The sequence below is a fragment of the Malania oleifera genome, chromosome 5 (genome assembly GCF_029873635.1).
Source record: "Malania oleifera isolate guangnan ecotype guangnan chromosome 5, ASM2987363v1, whole genome shotgun sequence".
Lineage (NCBI taxonomy): Eukaryota > Viridiplantae > Streptophyta > Magnoliopsida > Santalales > Ximeniaceae > Malania > Malania oleifera.
Window position 1 is genome coordinate 67,756,823 of NC_080421.1, and position 14,767 is coordinate 67,771,589.

Genomic DNA, 14,767 nt, shown 5'->3' on the forward strand with positions numbered 1-14,767 from the left:
GTTTTTTTTATCGCTGGGCAATTATTGGAAGCTAAAACTAATGCTACTTCGTAATCTATGCGTAATTTTCTCGTTCGAGCTCTGATTGAGACGATTCAAAATTTATTGGAAAGATGAGATAATTATCTACAACTTATGTATTTTAAGTTTTGAGAGATATGGACTCTAAGATGGTCAAACTCAAGCTTGTTCACCAAGTAGCAAAAGTGAGAAATAGAAAAAAAAAAAAATTAACCTCACCTTGATGTGACCCTGCCATGCAGCCAGGTTCGGATCCTTATTGGCGTACACTGGGTAGGGCATCCTCCCAATCTCCCTTTATATATTAATTTTTCTTTCTTCTTCTACACAGCCTCAGCTCTCTTTCACTTTCCCTATCTCCTCTCTTGGCTTTTTCTTCCTCCCAGCTCCCCTCTCCTTCTTCTTTTTTTCCTTTCTCTTCCTTCTCCCTTCCTCTCTTTCTCCCTTACTTTCCTTAGCCCTCCCTCTCGACTCTACTCTACCTATACCTACTACTACCATAGTAGCTTCTGGAGGCCCCAACCTGAGACCTCTGTAGCTGTTCCTCTTGTCGTTGCTACTAGCTACTCCTCTTCCTCCAAGGCTGCTACCCTCTTGCTGCTATCCAAGAGCACCCATCCTCCAGCAACCCAAGACTCCACAACTGTAGCTACTACTCTTATCGTAGCTTCTAGCTACTGCTGAAGGAGGTGGACTCGAGAAGTCTTTCACCATTGCTACTACTGCGGCTTCATCCCACGACCAGTCTCCCCTGCGGCCTGCAGTTCAACCTCACGAACCAGTAGTAGCTTGGCTGTTGCCATAGTCGAGCATCTCTTTCTCTTTTTTTCCTTCTTTCTTTTTTTTTCTTTCCTTTCCCTTTACTTAATTTTTGGTTTCATTTTTGCTTTTAAATATTTAAGAGAATCTTGTTATTTTTTTTTTATTGAGTTTTAGTTAAAGTTTGAAGCTTTGTGTTGGTTTAACTAGGCTTTTCAATCTTATTTTGATGATAACAAAATGAAGGATGCTTTAACATGTGGTGTTGAGTGATTTGATTTCAGATCTAGGTAAAAGGACACTCGTGGTTAAACATGGACTTAAGTTGAAGATCAATTACAATCTAGCAAAAGCTCCTCAGCACATTGAAGCAATGAACGTCAAATGAAGAGCTTAAAGGCCAAACAAATCTTGAAGTCAAAAGCGAACCTCGAGAGGCTGCAAAACTTAGTGATTAAGGAGACCATGCTTAGAAGGATTTTTGTAAGTACTTCAAGGTCAATGCTATTTAGATATGTGAAACTCCTTAAGAATTAAAGACCTTGAGATCATTACTTGAAAAACTCTTGAAAATGATTTTGAAAAGTTCCAATTAAGTTTTCCACGTAAACTAGAATTTTAAAGAAATCAAAAATTGGAAAATAGTTGAAAATGAGGTCTGTCCAGCCGACTGACTAGTTGAACTAAGAATACCCAGCCGACTGACCAGTTTTGAACATGGTTTAGTCAGCCGACTAACAGGTAAACTTCAAAAAAGTTAACTGTCCAATTGATTGACTCAAATGAACTACAAAGGCCCAGCCAACTAACAGTGCCCAGCCAACTGACTAATTTAAACGTGGTTCATTTAGCCAACTGACAATCAATCTAAATTAATTTTTTGAAAGTCAGATTGGTGTTAGCCGCCTATCCAGTCAACTAACTAGTGCAAAAATGACCTAGTCGAGTGGGTCAGTTGACTGACTCTGCGGGGATATTCAAATTTCAAAACGTGCGAGAAATCTTTCAAATTTAATTCTATAAATTAATATTTTTTGAAAAGTTGCCAAAATGGTCTGTATTAAATGAGAAAAAATTTTTCAAAAAAAAAAAAGTCTATAAATACCACCTTTGATCAATGAAAAAAGAGTAGACAACAAAAGAAAAACAAGCCAAAAGATCAAACGATCAATACACTGAGGTTATATACAATCCCTGCGCTGAAATTCTCCTTAAGTTCTTTTTTCTCACATTTTTCTGGAGAAAAACTTTACGATATTGGTGGATTGAAAAACAAAAGATTGGTTCTGAGTTGCATCTAAATTTTTATAAGAACCATTGGTGACTTCTAAACCTTTAAAGCTTATCATTTTCTATTTAGCTTTGGTTTTTGAAGTACAATTTAGAATTTAATTTTGTACAATCTGCTTTGAATTATGAGAGTGGTTTTGTACGCAGATCTATTTCTTTCATCTTGATCTTTGATAGTTCAAAGGTTTTTTTGATCGTTGGACCAAGCACAAGTTGGTGCTTGGAGATGTTTCTCTTCCTAAAAAAAGGGTAATTGTTATAAGGTTTTTGTTCCACTCGTAAGGAATAAGATATAGTAAATTCCTTAGGTGGTTGACCTAAGGTGAGGATGTAGGCTGGGGTAAGCCAAACCTTGTAAAAGTGGTGGTGTCACTCTCTTTCCTTTACTCTCTTTTAAATTTCAGCAAAGATATAACTTGCGTGGATGTTTTAATACTTTTAATCATAAAGTAACGTGTATTGGAAATTAAGTAAACCTAAAGCCTAATTTGTTCTTGGGCTTGCAAAAATCGAAAGGGAGTACGTTGGTTAATCGATCTTTTGCGGAAACTGAAAGGAAGTATGTTGATTGGTTAACAAACCGAAACCTATTAGATGAAGGTTTAATTAAATTCTGATATTGAAAAGGTGTTTGGATGTCATGTTAATATTCAAATTCAAAAGCCCACTACAGGATTTGCACATTCATATACAAGGCCGCTAAATATTCCAAATTGATTTCTTATTGTATGGTTGTTGTGCTTGAACAGTAAGTTAATTGATTATGTGTGTTGTGATTATGGATTGATTAGAAGAAATAAGAGTTTGTGTGGATTGAAAAATTAACAAAAATACAAGAAATCTTTAAAAGAGTGCAAAAAGGAGCAAGAACTCTTAAAAAGGAACTAAAGAATTTTTTAAATAAACCAATTCACCCCCCTCTTGGGACTACACCTTAGGTTTCACTTTGAATCTTTGTTTGGGTATTATTATTATTAAATTTTATTTATTTTTTTTCTCTCAATCAAATTTAGCATTAGATTTAATTATTGCTCGAGTTATTTAGTAATTGATTAAAGTCTGATTTGGTTCTTGAAAAAAAAAGAATAAAATACAAAAGGAAAAAAAATATTTTTTTAGAAGTTAAATTAGTAGTTTTTCTTAAATTTTAAATCTTATCTGTTGAAGTTCGATTTAGTTTAGGTTTAATCTTATTGAAGTTCCCATTTTTATCGTGTTTAGTTATTGTTTGAGTTGTTAAAGCTTTAATTTTTTTTTAAATTCTCGTTTACGTTTAAATTTTGATCTTGATTCAAGTTCTTGATTTTGCTAAAAGTTCAGTTTTTCTTGTTCGCGTTTATGTTTGATTGAGTTTTTTTTTTATTTATTTATTGCATGTTTTAATTACGTAGGAAAGTTATCATCTTTAGTTTTTATTCCGACATTCAACGCGTGTTTCAATTCTTATTCAATTGTTAACGTAGGATTCCTATTTCTCGTTATTAAATTCAGTGAGTATTAAGAATTAGGATTTAAATTGCATGTTCGTTTAAAGAAATCTTAAAAAATCTAAAAAGCCCGAATATAAACTATGTTCAGTGCCCTTTTTGTTTCTTATTTTGTGATTGGAATTACGTAAACCTTGAGAATAAACTGCATTCCCTGAGGAGACGAACTAGCCTTTGGGCTAAATATTACACGACAGAACTCCTATACTTGGGATAGCTTCCGAGCTGCTTATTTTTAGAGTGAGTTATCTACCTTATTGTCTATCATCATGCCACTCTTAAAAGTGGTCATCGTGTGGCCTACTCTTGATATGATGAGGGACCAGTGTCCAGTTCACATTCCACCTCGAATTGTCCCTTAGGGTTCACTAAAGGTTGACTCGGCGACTTGCACTCATCTCTCCAACTCATGGTGGCAGCTAATTGCCCCATGGTGGCTTCTAGCTTCACTATAGATTGGGAGTGAGATTGAAGGAGCTGTCGATCTACTTGGCAATCAGCCTCAATGCCCTTAAGGGCTTTTAGCACCATCTTTTGAAAGGTATCGTACTTGGGTTGAGGAGGAAGTGGTTGCTGAAATGATGAAGGTACGAAGGTAGACGTGGGAAGATTCTGAGAGTTATTGTATAGGGGAGGAGGTTGAGCATTAGGGGCTTATGGAGTTCTTTGGGATTGAAAACCCAAAACTTGTGGCCTCTAGGAGAAGTTAGGATGTTGTCTCCACCCAGGGTTGTACGTATTAAAGTAGGGGTCGTTTGACGGCCTATCGTACCAATTATGGTTAGAGTTAACTTCTTCCTACATAAGCTCGGGTTGGGATGGCATATGTGGGCAATTGTAACTAGAATGGAAGGGGTTGGAACAAATCGCACACACTTCTGCACAAGCCTTTGGCTGCTGTTGCCATCATAAGGAAAAGCACTTATCTAGATTTTTAGATATGGTGTGCAGAGTGGGTGCTAGGTCATGGTCTGAGGTCAACTCTTAAACTCCCTTAGGTTTGGAGGTAGATGGGTTGGGGGGTCTACGAGAAGCAGCAGTGTGCTGCTAAGAGTTCTTAGTTAGGTTTTCAAAGAGAGCCCATGCCACATTCTCGTGCTTTGTGAGGAAAGTACCTCCGTACGATGCATCAAGCATCAACCTATCTCTCTTAACTAACCCTTTATAAAAGGTTTGGAATAATTACCACTTTGGGATCTAATGATGTGGGCATTTATGGAGTAAACACCTAAAGCGCTCCTAGGTCTCAAAGAATAGTTCCCCATCCATTTGGGAAAAACTTGTGATGGCTCTCCGAAGTTGGTTCGTCTTCTCAATTAGGAAATACTTCTTCAGGAATTCATGCTGCATGGTGGCCCAATTGGCCACTGAGTTCGGCTATAAGCAAGTCAATTGATATTTGGCCTTATCATTCATGGAGAACAAAGAAAGCCTAAGCTGGAGAGCATCATCACTAAAGTTGGGTATACGGATGCTGGGAAAAATCTCCAAGAACTTCTCCTAATGCCGATAAGGATTTTTTATAGAATTACCATGAAAGGTGGGCATCAACGAGATGGTAGAAGTCTTTATCTTGAATTGCGTTATCTGAACATATGGGAATTGAATGCAAGATGGCAAAGTGTATACATTAGGTGCAAAGTACTCCCTAAGAGGCCAAAAGGGTTGCTCTCCCACCACAGGTAGGTGGGAAGCTTGGTATTCTGGGATTTGATCAGCAGGAACAGGTGGGTTTGGTTAGGCCATAACTTTTGGCCTACACAACTCAGCAAACCCAGGACTCGAGGTTGTTTCCTAAGGGACCTACGAGATTTCTCAATATCGACGTCTATGGGAATCAGCTGAGGGTCCAAAGAATGCAAATCAAACAAACACAATTTAAACATAAAGATTCAAGACTTCAATATATAAAAAAAATAAAAACAAAAATATATACAAACAAAGCAACAATATACTAGATGAGAAATTGGCTAAAAATCGTACCCTAGTCCTCGGCAATAGCACCAAAATTTGGTAGGTTCACCAAGGCTTGGGTCCTTAACTATCAAAAATAATATTTATACTACCTAACAATCCCAAGTTCAGTAGAAATAGGAGAAGTCGGGTGTCGATCCACAAGGACTAAACTGTGTAGTTATAAACCTTTTCTCAATTAGTTTGTTATTGCCTCATGTAAAAGAAAAGTGAAAAAGATGGTATTTTTCAATGAGTGTGCTAACAACTATTGAAAAGCAAATAAAATCTAACTTAGCCCTACTTCTACAAAGCAATGCTTAGACATGAATCAAACCCAAGACACCATGCCTCTGACTATGCTCAACCAACTATACATAAGAGTACTAACCTGAGAATCTCAGGCCAAGCGGGAGAGGGTCATTCAAGGGCAAAGGGTAGCAATGGTGCACCAACCGTCTCGAGCAAGGTCTAGAACCAGAGTATACCCTATCTCAATGATCACACGAGAACCTCCATGGTTCTGTAGCCAACTACTTCTATTTGGCTGAGACTGTAGTAGTGCTTATCCTATCATGCAAGACTTCATCAACATCAAATTAGTAAATCAAAGCAGTAAATTAAAGCATGTAAATTGAAAGCATGTAAAGGAAAGCAAGAAAAATTGTCTCCTATTGTAAATGGATTTTTCTGTCACTAATGATTAGAAATACAAAAGAGAACCACAACAGGTATGTAAAGGAAAGCAAATAAATCTACTCTACAGTGGTTTTCAATGGCGTTCGAGGTATCTCACTAACCCGGAATTGGCCAAAGAGGAACCTAGAGCTCATGTTAATAGCGAATATTTATAGGCTCTAGGGTTTACAAGGTTTGATTTTCAGCTTAGGAAAGTTTGCAATAAATCTCGTGCAAAAGATCGTTGTTGTCGACCAAGTCGCTCCCATGCTTCCCTTAATCACGCCCTAGTCGAGACTCGCGGGAAATCAGGGATTTGAATCTTCAAAAATTTTGACTAAGTTGCTCCATATGTTCTTGCTATTTGGATTTATGGTCAAGACTCACATTATCTTGAACTTCATAAAATCTCAGGAATTTAACATAGTCGCTCCTCATGGTCTCTCTAGTCGAACACTTCGTCGATACTTTTGGTAGTTTTGGCTTCAGTATGCTTCAGTATCACGATGTTGTCACCCCATGAGAGTCACTTGGTCAAAGACTTGGTTGATCCTTGCAAAAATTCTTCTTCAGTCTGAAACCTTGGAGTCTGCAGATGATGACTTAGTCACCCCTTGTGTTGCTAGTCGCACCACTTGGTCGAACATAGTATTCTTTTCTCTTGGTGATTCGAGGGTTTAGGAACTTGGTTGAATATCTAGATTGAGCTCTGTGGACTCCAAATTCTTATTTAGCTCTCGTATGCTTAACTCCTTGGTTTTAACCTATTTTTCCTGAAAACGCCAACAAACCTTGCATAACTCCAAACAATGATAACAATGGGTAATTACATAATAAAGTAAGGACAAACAAAGGTAGATGAGGGTCTAAAATCATGCATTTTAGGGACTTATCCCATGATCCAACATAATTTTAAACATAAAAATTCCTTTTCTAACAAGTTCTCCTAACAAATTTGGGGGACTATTACTTCTTTAGTTTGTCATTTCTAAGTACAATAGGTTATGCACTTACAACCGCACTTTGAATAAGTGTATATGGAATGATTATTCATTTAATTACACCCTTACATGTGATCTCATTGGTCATAATATCATGTCATCCCAGCACCTTTTACATAATTACCATCTTATGTTTAGTCCCATTGGTTATGATTTTATGTTACTCTAGCACCGTTTACATGATTACCACCTTATGTGTGGTCTCATTGGTTGTGATCTTATGTCAGCCCAGTCTCTTTTACAAGATTAAAACCTTATGTGTGGCCTCGCTGATCGTGACCTTATGCCACCCCAACACCTGTTTCTTTTTATACACAAAGATGGTAATTGGAGATGTTATAAAATCCTAATACAATAATATTCATTTATTTTATTTTCTATATATAATTATTATTTATTTTATTTATATTAATTATTATTTATTTTATTTAATAATATAATACTAAATAAATTTGTATATGTATACAAAAAAAAATATTTACTTTACAGAAAGATCTTGTTATTTAGTTGGATATGTTATCACCACAATTCCTCCATTTCATATGTTGAGATGGTGACTATACATGTTAGCACTGCATCTTCTTTTTGCCCAAAGGTGATAGTTGGACACACTATCACAATACCATTTTCTTCTTATATTCTAAGGTGGCTACTTGACACATCGCCATTACATCTTCTTCTTATTTTTTTTATTTTTATGCATAGACAACATGTTGTGTAAATTGAATTGCACAGCGGTATATAGAGTCAAACAAACGCAACACTTAAAGGTTAAAATACAAAAATTACAATCACAATGATTGTAATTAAAGCAATAGTAATAACACAACAAATTACATGGTTTGACAATGCCTACATCCACAGGAGCAATCGACGATTTTCTTACTATATTGTGTCAAAGACACAAACAACCATTACAAATACAACTGAAATAATGTCTATATAAAGTTTTTGGAGGCTTTCCCTCCAAATCTTGAACCAACTTAATGTCCCTATTCAAAATTTGAAATCTACGCTCGGTTCCTGACCCAAACCGTTAACGGTTTGTGACATATCGTCGATGGTTTTAGACAGAGATCAAATTCTTTTTGAAACTTGGCCAAACTGTCGACAGTTACGGGGCTACCGTCGATGATTTTCCCTAGCTAACACCAATATCTTGATTTCCAACATGTTTTCTCTTTGTGTATGCCTTCCACTCAGTATGTGAGTCGCATATGACAACAATCTCCACCTTGGCGAACATACGCCCCCTTAGGAGAAATTGAAACATAAACTCATTACTCCACCTTGACCTTCAGACATAAGCTTGGGACTGTCTCCCTTCTAGTAACTACAGACACTCAGAAAGTCCAAATAATGCTTGAACTTATCTGTGGTAACAAACTTCATCAAGATATCCACTGCATTTTTAGAAGTGTGAACTTTCTCAAGCACAAGTTCACCAAAAGAAATCAACTCCCGGATCCTATGGAACCTTACATTTATATGTTTGGTTCTAACATGATACAATTGATTCTTTGCCAAATAGATGATACTCTGACTATCACAACGCAACTCAACTCCATCTTGTTGTATGCACAGCTATTTGACTAAACTAGTAAGCCACAATGCTTCCTTTGTAGCTTCGGCAACTGCCACATACTTTAACTCAGTTGTTGATAATGCCACTAGGGATTGTACCAAGGACCTCATACAATTGGGTCCTCCTATAAAGGTAAACACATACCCTATTGTACACCTCCTGTCATCAAGATACCCTACATAATCTGCATCAACAAATCCCATAACTGACAAATTACTTTGTTGCTTGCCAAATATGATGCTATGGTGAGAAGTACCTCGTAAGTATATGAAAATCCACTTTACGACATCCCAATGTTGTCTACCCAGATTTGAAAGAAACTTACCACACTAACTACATGTACCAAGTCCGGTCTTACACATACCATGGCATACATTAAACACCCCGCAACACTAGCATATGGGACCTTTGATATGTTCCAGATATTATCATCCGTCCTTGGGCATTAAGCAATAGACAAGTTAAAGTAATTCGCTAAAGGTGTACTTACCAGTTTTGCATCAACCATATTAAACCTCTTCATCACCTTCTCCACATAATATTCTCTGAAACTTTCCCCTCTAGTGATGCCTTTGGCAATCGATTTACCAAGAAACATGTCACACTAACTTCCTTGGCCTAGAAGTTCTTTGCTACCCCCTGCATTCAGCCTGAGACACTAAGCTCTCTCAACCAGAGTTTGGTTAATCCTTTTAGCCACACCGGGTTGTTATGGTGTCTAACGAACTGTGAAATGTATTCTTATGACTTGCTACAAACAAAACTCCATGAACCTCGAATCAATGTACTTGTTCCCATTATCTGACCTAAGACATTTAATTCTCCTCCCGGTTTGGTTTTCCACCTCAGTTTTCCACAATTTAAACCTGGAAAACGTATCTAACATGTACCACATGAAGTACACCTAGACCTTCTTTGAGTAATAATCAATGAAACTCAAAAAATACATATGTCCACCCTGTGATGCTACTCTCACCAGCCCCTAAACATTTGAATGAACGAAGTGAATAATACCTTCTGTCTTGTGGATGATTTTTTTAAATTGCACCTTGTTATGCTTCCCAAGAATACAAAACTTGCAAAAAATTCAACTTACATGCTTTCAAACGCTTCAAGAGTTTCCTTTTATGAAGCTTTTTCATCCCATGCCCACTATATGCCCCAACCGCATATGCCACAAAATGGTGTCATCAAACTTAGAATTTACGATTGTAGCTCCACTTACAAATGTAGTGCTTAGCAGTGTATAGATGTGTTAGCTTTCTTGTAATCGCAAAAGGGGGGTGAATTGGTATTTTAAAATATCTTCCCTAGGTCACTTAACCAGCAGCAGTATTACACAACCCTAGAGTCAATCTAGTGCAATTATAAAATAAATCAATATATTCAGTTGAAATTAAATCGCATGAGTAATCTATTAAGCAAGCACAATAAAGCAGTAAAGAGAGATGACACTAGATATGTTATCGAGGTTCAGCAAACTGCCTACGTCCCCGCCTTGGCTCACAAGCACAAGGATTACACCAAGGCTCACTTAACGAGTGGAGTGGCACCTAAATACAACCAATTCAATTAGCACAGGGCTGACCTCAACCTTTACAACCAATCCTTTCGGGCTGGATTAACACCCTCTTAGACCACTTTTGGAATACAACCAATTTTCAATACAAGATGCATACAAATATTATGCTTCTCAATCAAGTAGATTTGCACTAGTAATAATCAAAGCACACCAATAATTTAAGAATAGTAAGCTCAATGGTGTATATGTGCAATCAACACTCAAAGTAATGACTATCTCAATTTAAGAACAAGAGTGTATCAACAAGCTAATCATTGAAACTATGTATAGATAAAAATCTCAATCATAGCTTAAGGTTTCAAAGATTTGTACCAACAGTAATTGGAATATCTCAAAAATATTTTCTCAATATCAAAGCACAAGAGATATTCAAATATGAGCTTGTGAAAAGATTTTTTTCACAATAAAAAATATGAGCTAATGTGTCTTGCGATATGAATGCGAAGACCCACATGCTCTAGGTTTTCCCACATGAAAGATTTATTAAATTAAATTTGGGTGGAAAACTAAGCTCAACCCCCAATCTGAAAATCAAATCAACAATAAACAAATGAGGGTTTTTAGCAACAACCAACAATGAATAATCACTCAAGGATATTCTCACAATGCTAGATTTCTCAAAAGAATAGTAGTATGTGAGTATATAGACTTTGTATGAAAGAATGGGCTTAAAAAATTTTCAAAAAATTTTTTGCTAATCAATTGGCTACTTCATTCATAATCAGAGCAAATGAACCCATATATATAGACTTGCCCAATTTTATAACCATTGGGGATACATAGGGTATTATTACATTTATTTTAGAAATGTTTAGAAAAATTAACCTTGTTTAACCCCTCTTAACCACAGTAAAAATTTGTGCAACACAAGAGTTTCAGACACCTGACCTGTGGTTCGGTCGCCCCGAATAGACACATGAGAAAAAAATACATTTTTCATGTTCGGGTGTACTATGAAGAGAACAGTTTGCTAAACCAAGGCGATTTTCCAAAAGCCCATAATTCGATCGCCCGGTATCAAGTTCGGTTTACTGAACTTGCATGTTCGATAGCCCAAGACAGTTTTGACTGTGAAATTTCGAGCTATCAAGTTGGTGGGAAAGGTTAGAATAAAGATTTAGTTGACCAAGGATGCTACACCCCTTTTGGTTTGGTAGTCCAAAACCAAGTCAACTCGCTGACCATACAATGGTTTGGTCGACTGAGGTGTTTTGAACACCAAGGTTCGGTCACCTGAAACCTTACTATTTTAGCCCTTTAAGTCCTGTTTCAATGCCATAGGTTCCCCTGATAGTATATATGATATTGGGGACTAACTTAAGTGTAAGTGCAAGGACCTAGGGTCATTCTAAGGTCTTTGAGCTTATTAGTTCCTACATGCATGATATGCATTCATTACTATAGATGTTGACCTAATAAGGCTTACAATTCTTATTTTGATGATAACAAATCAAATGATATATTTAATATGTTTCAAGTAAAAGTGTTCAAGAAAATAATAGAGCTCAAGTGTATAAGAAAGTTCATGGATTACAAAGAGCATGAAGAATGAAGTCATGTTGTGAAAAGCTCAAAGGAAAGAATGCAACTACAAAGATGGTGGAAGAACAAGTTTGAAGACTAAATTATACTTTTAAGGATATTCTCAAATGTAAGTACTTCAAAGTAAATCTTAAGTATAAAGAAATTTGAAGCTCATAAAAATTCAAAAATATGTTTTTATATATATACTTTAAAGAATATTTCTTAAATCCATAAAAAGAAAGGGTTTAAGAAAAGAAATTTTTTTTGAAATAATGAAGTTTTTAAACATATTTATTTCAAAATATTTGGAAAATCAAAAATATTTTTTTAAACATATATACTCTAAAAAGTTTTTTTTTAATAAATAAAAAGGGCTTAAAAAGAGAAGATTTTTTAAACCATGTTTTTAAACATATTTATTTCAAAATATTTGGAAATGAATTTTAGGAATCTTTGGGAGTAATGGATGATTTCAAAAAACTCTATAAATAGTTCTAATCTCAAACATTTTGAATGTGAAAAAGAAAGTACAAAGAAAAAGAGAAAGAACTTTGATGAAATATTCAAAAGAATTTTGAAATTGAGAAATCTTCTAAAGTTTCCAAATCAAGTGATTTTCAACAACTTTTCCGATCCAGAGATATTCAAAGGCTTTTAGATCAAAGTAAGTTTTTTGTTTAAAGGTTTTAGATCAACTAATCTTCAAGTATTCAAAATTTTGTTTTCAAAGGATTTGAAATTCTTTTAAGATAAACTCTCTGATCTGAAATCGATTTACATTCTGAAATTAAGTTTTCCAACGATCAAAATTTTTATCTTATTTGGAAAATTATTTGATAATCCATACCAAGTAATTGAGCTTGAAATTTCTTATATTTAAATTACTTTGAGGTATAAAGTGAGCTGATTGGTGTATTAATTCACTCTACTGTGAGAGTTCTCTTTTGTACACATATTCCTTCATTATCTTTCTTAAACGATTCTGAGTTGTTGAATCGTTGAACTAAATAAGGGGTTGTTATTTGGAGAGACGGGCTCTAGCCTAATTGAAGGAGTGCATTGTAAGTTGGTATTGTTCCACCAGGTAAAGGAACTGAGATAGTAAAATCCTTTGGTGTTTTTGCCAAAGGCGAGGACGTAGGCTGTGTTGAAGCCGAACCTCATAAAAACTCTTGTCTCCTTCTCTCTACTTTAATTTACATACTTTATTCGCTTTTGTGATAAAATTAATGAGTGCAGGTTGCAGGATTTAAATTAAGTTCTTGATCAATAGAAAGTACGTTTTGATTAATCTTTTGTGGAAACCTAAAAGGGGAGTACGTTGATTAATTTTCGGAAATCTTAATCAAGTAAAGTGAATAATAAAAGGTTACAGGGAAAGCAACAGAAGCCTAAATGTTATTGATTGATTAATTACATTGATTGAATTATTATTTTAAATTCTAGTTTTTTTAATTGTTGTTATATATTGTATTTTGCTGGGTTATTAAAATTAGAAAACTTAAAAATCAAATAAAATTAAAAGATTTCCAATTCACCCCCCCCCCCTTTTGGGAAGCTATTCTTCATCTCATTTGGTATCAGAGCCTAGTTATAGAAATTCCTAACAAGAAACTATAAAAAGATCAAATGGAAAATATCGGAGTAGCACCCTTTGGTGAAGGACAATCCTTAACCCGTCCACCAATCTTTTGTGGACACAATTATACTTTTTGGAAAAAGATGATGGAAATATATCTCCAACACATGGATTGGAAAGCTTGGGAAGTTGTCATGGATGGAAATCTTATACCTTCTAATTTAGTTGATGGAAAACATATTCCAAAAGAAAAGAAAGACATGACTGACTCAGATTATAAAATGCTTCAAATTAATGCAAGCGCTATAAACGCATTATATTGTGCACTTGATGCAAATGAGTTTAATCGAGTCATGGCCTGCAAAACCGCTAAGGAAATTTGGGATAAACTAGAGGTAACTTATGAAGGAATGGTTGATGTTAGAGACAATAGGATAGACATGCTGACAAGTGAATACGTAGCTTTTAAAATGAATTCTGAAGAAACAATATCAAGCATGTATACCAGATTTACCTACATAATAAACTCTCTAAGTGCCTTAGGAAAAACCTATACTACATACGAAATGATCAGGAAAAATCTAAGAGGTCTACTTCCTATTTGGGAACCAAAAGCCACAGCCATCACGGAAGGCAGAAATCTTAAGACTACTTCTTTAGATGAACTTATAGGCTCACTTCTTACATATGAAATGGCACTGAAAGAAAGGAATCCTGAATCAAAATATAAAAAATCCATAGCTCTAAAAGCATCTGGCCATAGCTCCAGTGAAGAAGAAAGTGAAACAAGTGACCTTGATCAAGATGAATTAGCATTCATTACTAAAAGATTAGGAAAATTCTATAGAAGAAATAAAAGGTTTCCTAGAAAATTTTATAAAAAGAAAACTGAAAAAGGAGATACAAGTAGGAAAGAAAATAAAGGTAAGAATGAACCAATTTGTTATCATTGCAAAAAGCCAGGGCATATTAAACCAGAGTGTCCACTACTCAAGAAAGACAAGAAGAAAAAGAAGGAAGCAATGAAAGCTACTTGGGATGATTCAAGCTCTATCGAAATTGAAACTGAATCAAGTGAGCAAGAGATGGCAAATATATGCTTCATGGAAAATGATGAAGAGGTAAATTCTTATTACTCTTCAATAGAATCTCAAAATGTGTCTTGTGATGAATCATGTGACAGTTTGCCTCCTTATAAGGAATTACAAACTAAATTATTTTTACTACATAAAAGGTTTATAAAAGTGTCTAAAAGAAATATAACTTTGAAGAATCGGAATCAAGAACTGGTAAAGCAACTAGAATCAT

General features: G+C 35.3%; 1 non-coding gene across 1 annotated transcript; it reads left to right on the forward strand.

Moving 5' to 3' along the window:
- Positions 1-4,752: 4,752 nt before the first annotated feature.
- LOC131156819 (small nucleolar RNA R71) lies at positions 4,753-4,858 on the forward strand. Its single transcript, XR_009137089.1, has one exon. It is a non-coding gene; the product is annotated as a small nucleolar RNA R71 (small nucleolar RNA).
- The last annotated feature ends 9,909 nt before the right edge of the window (positions 4,859-14,767 follow it).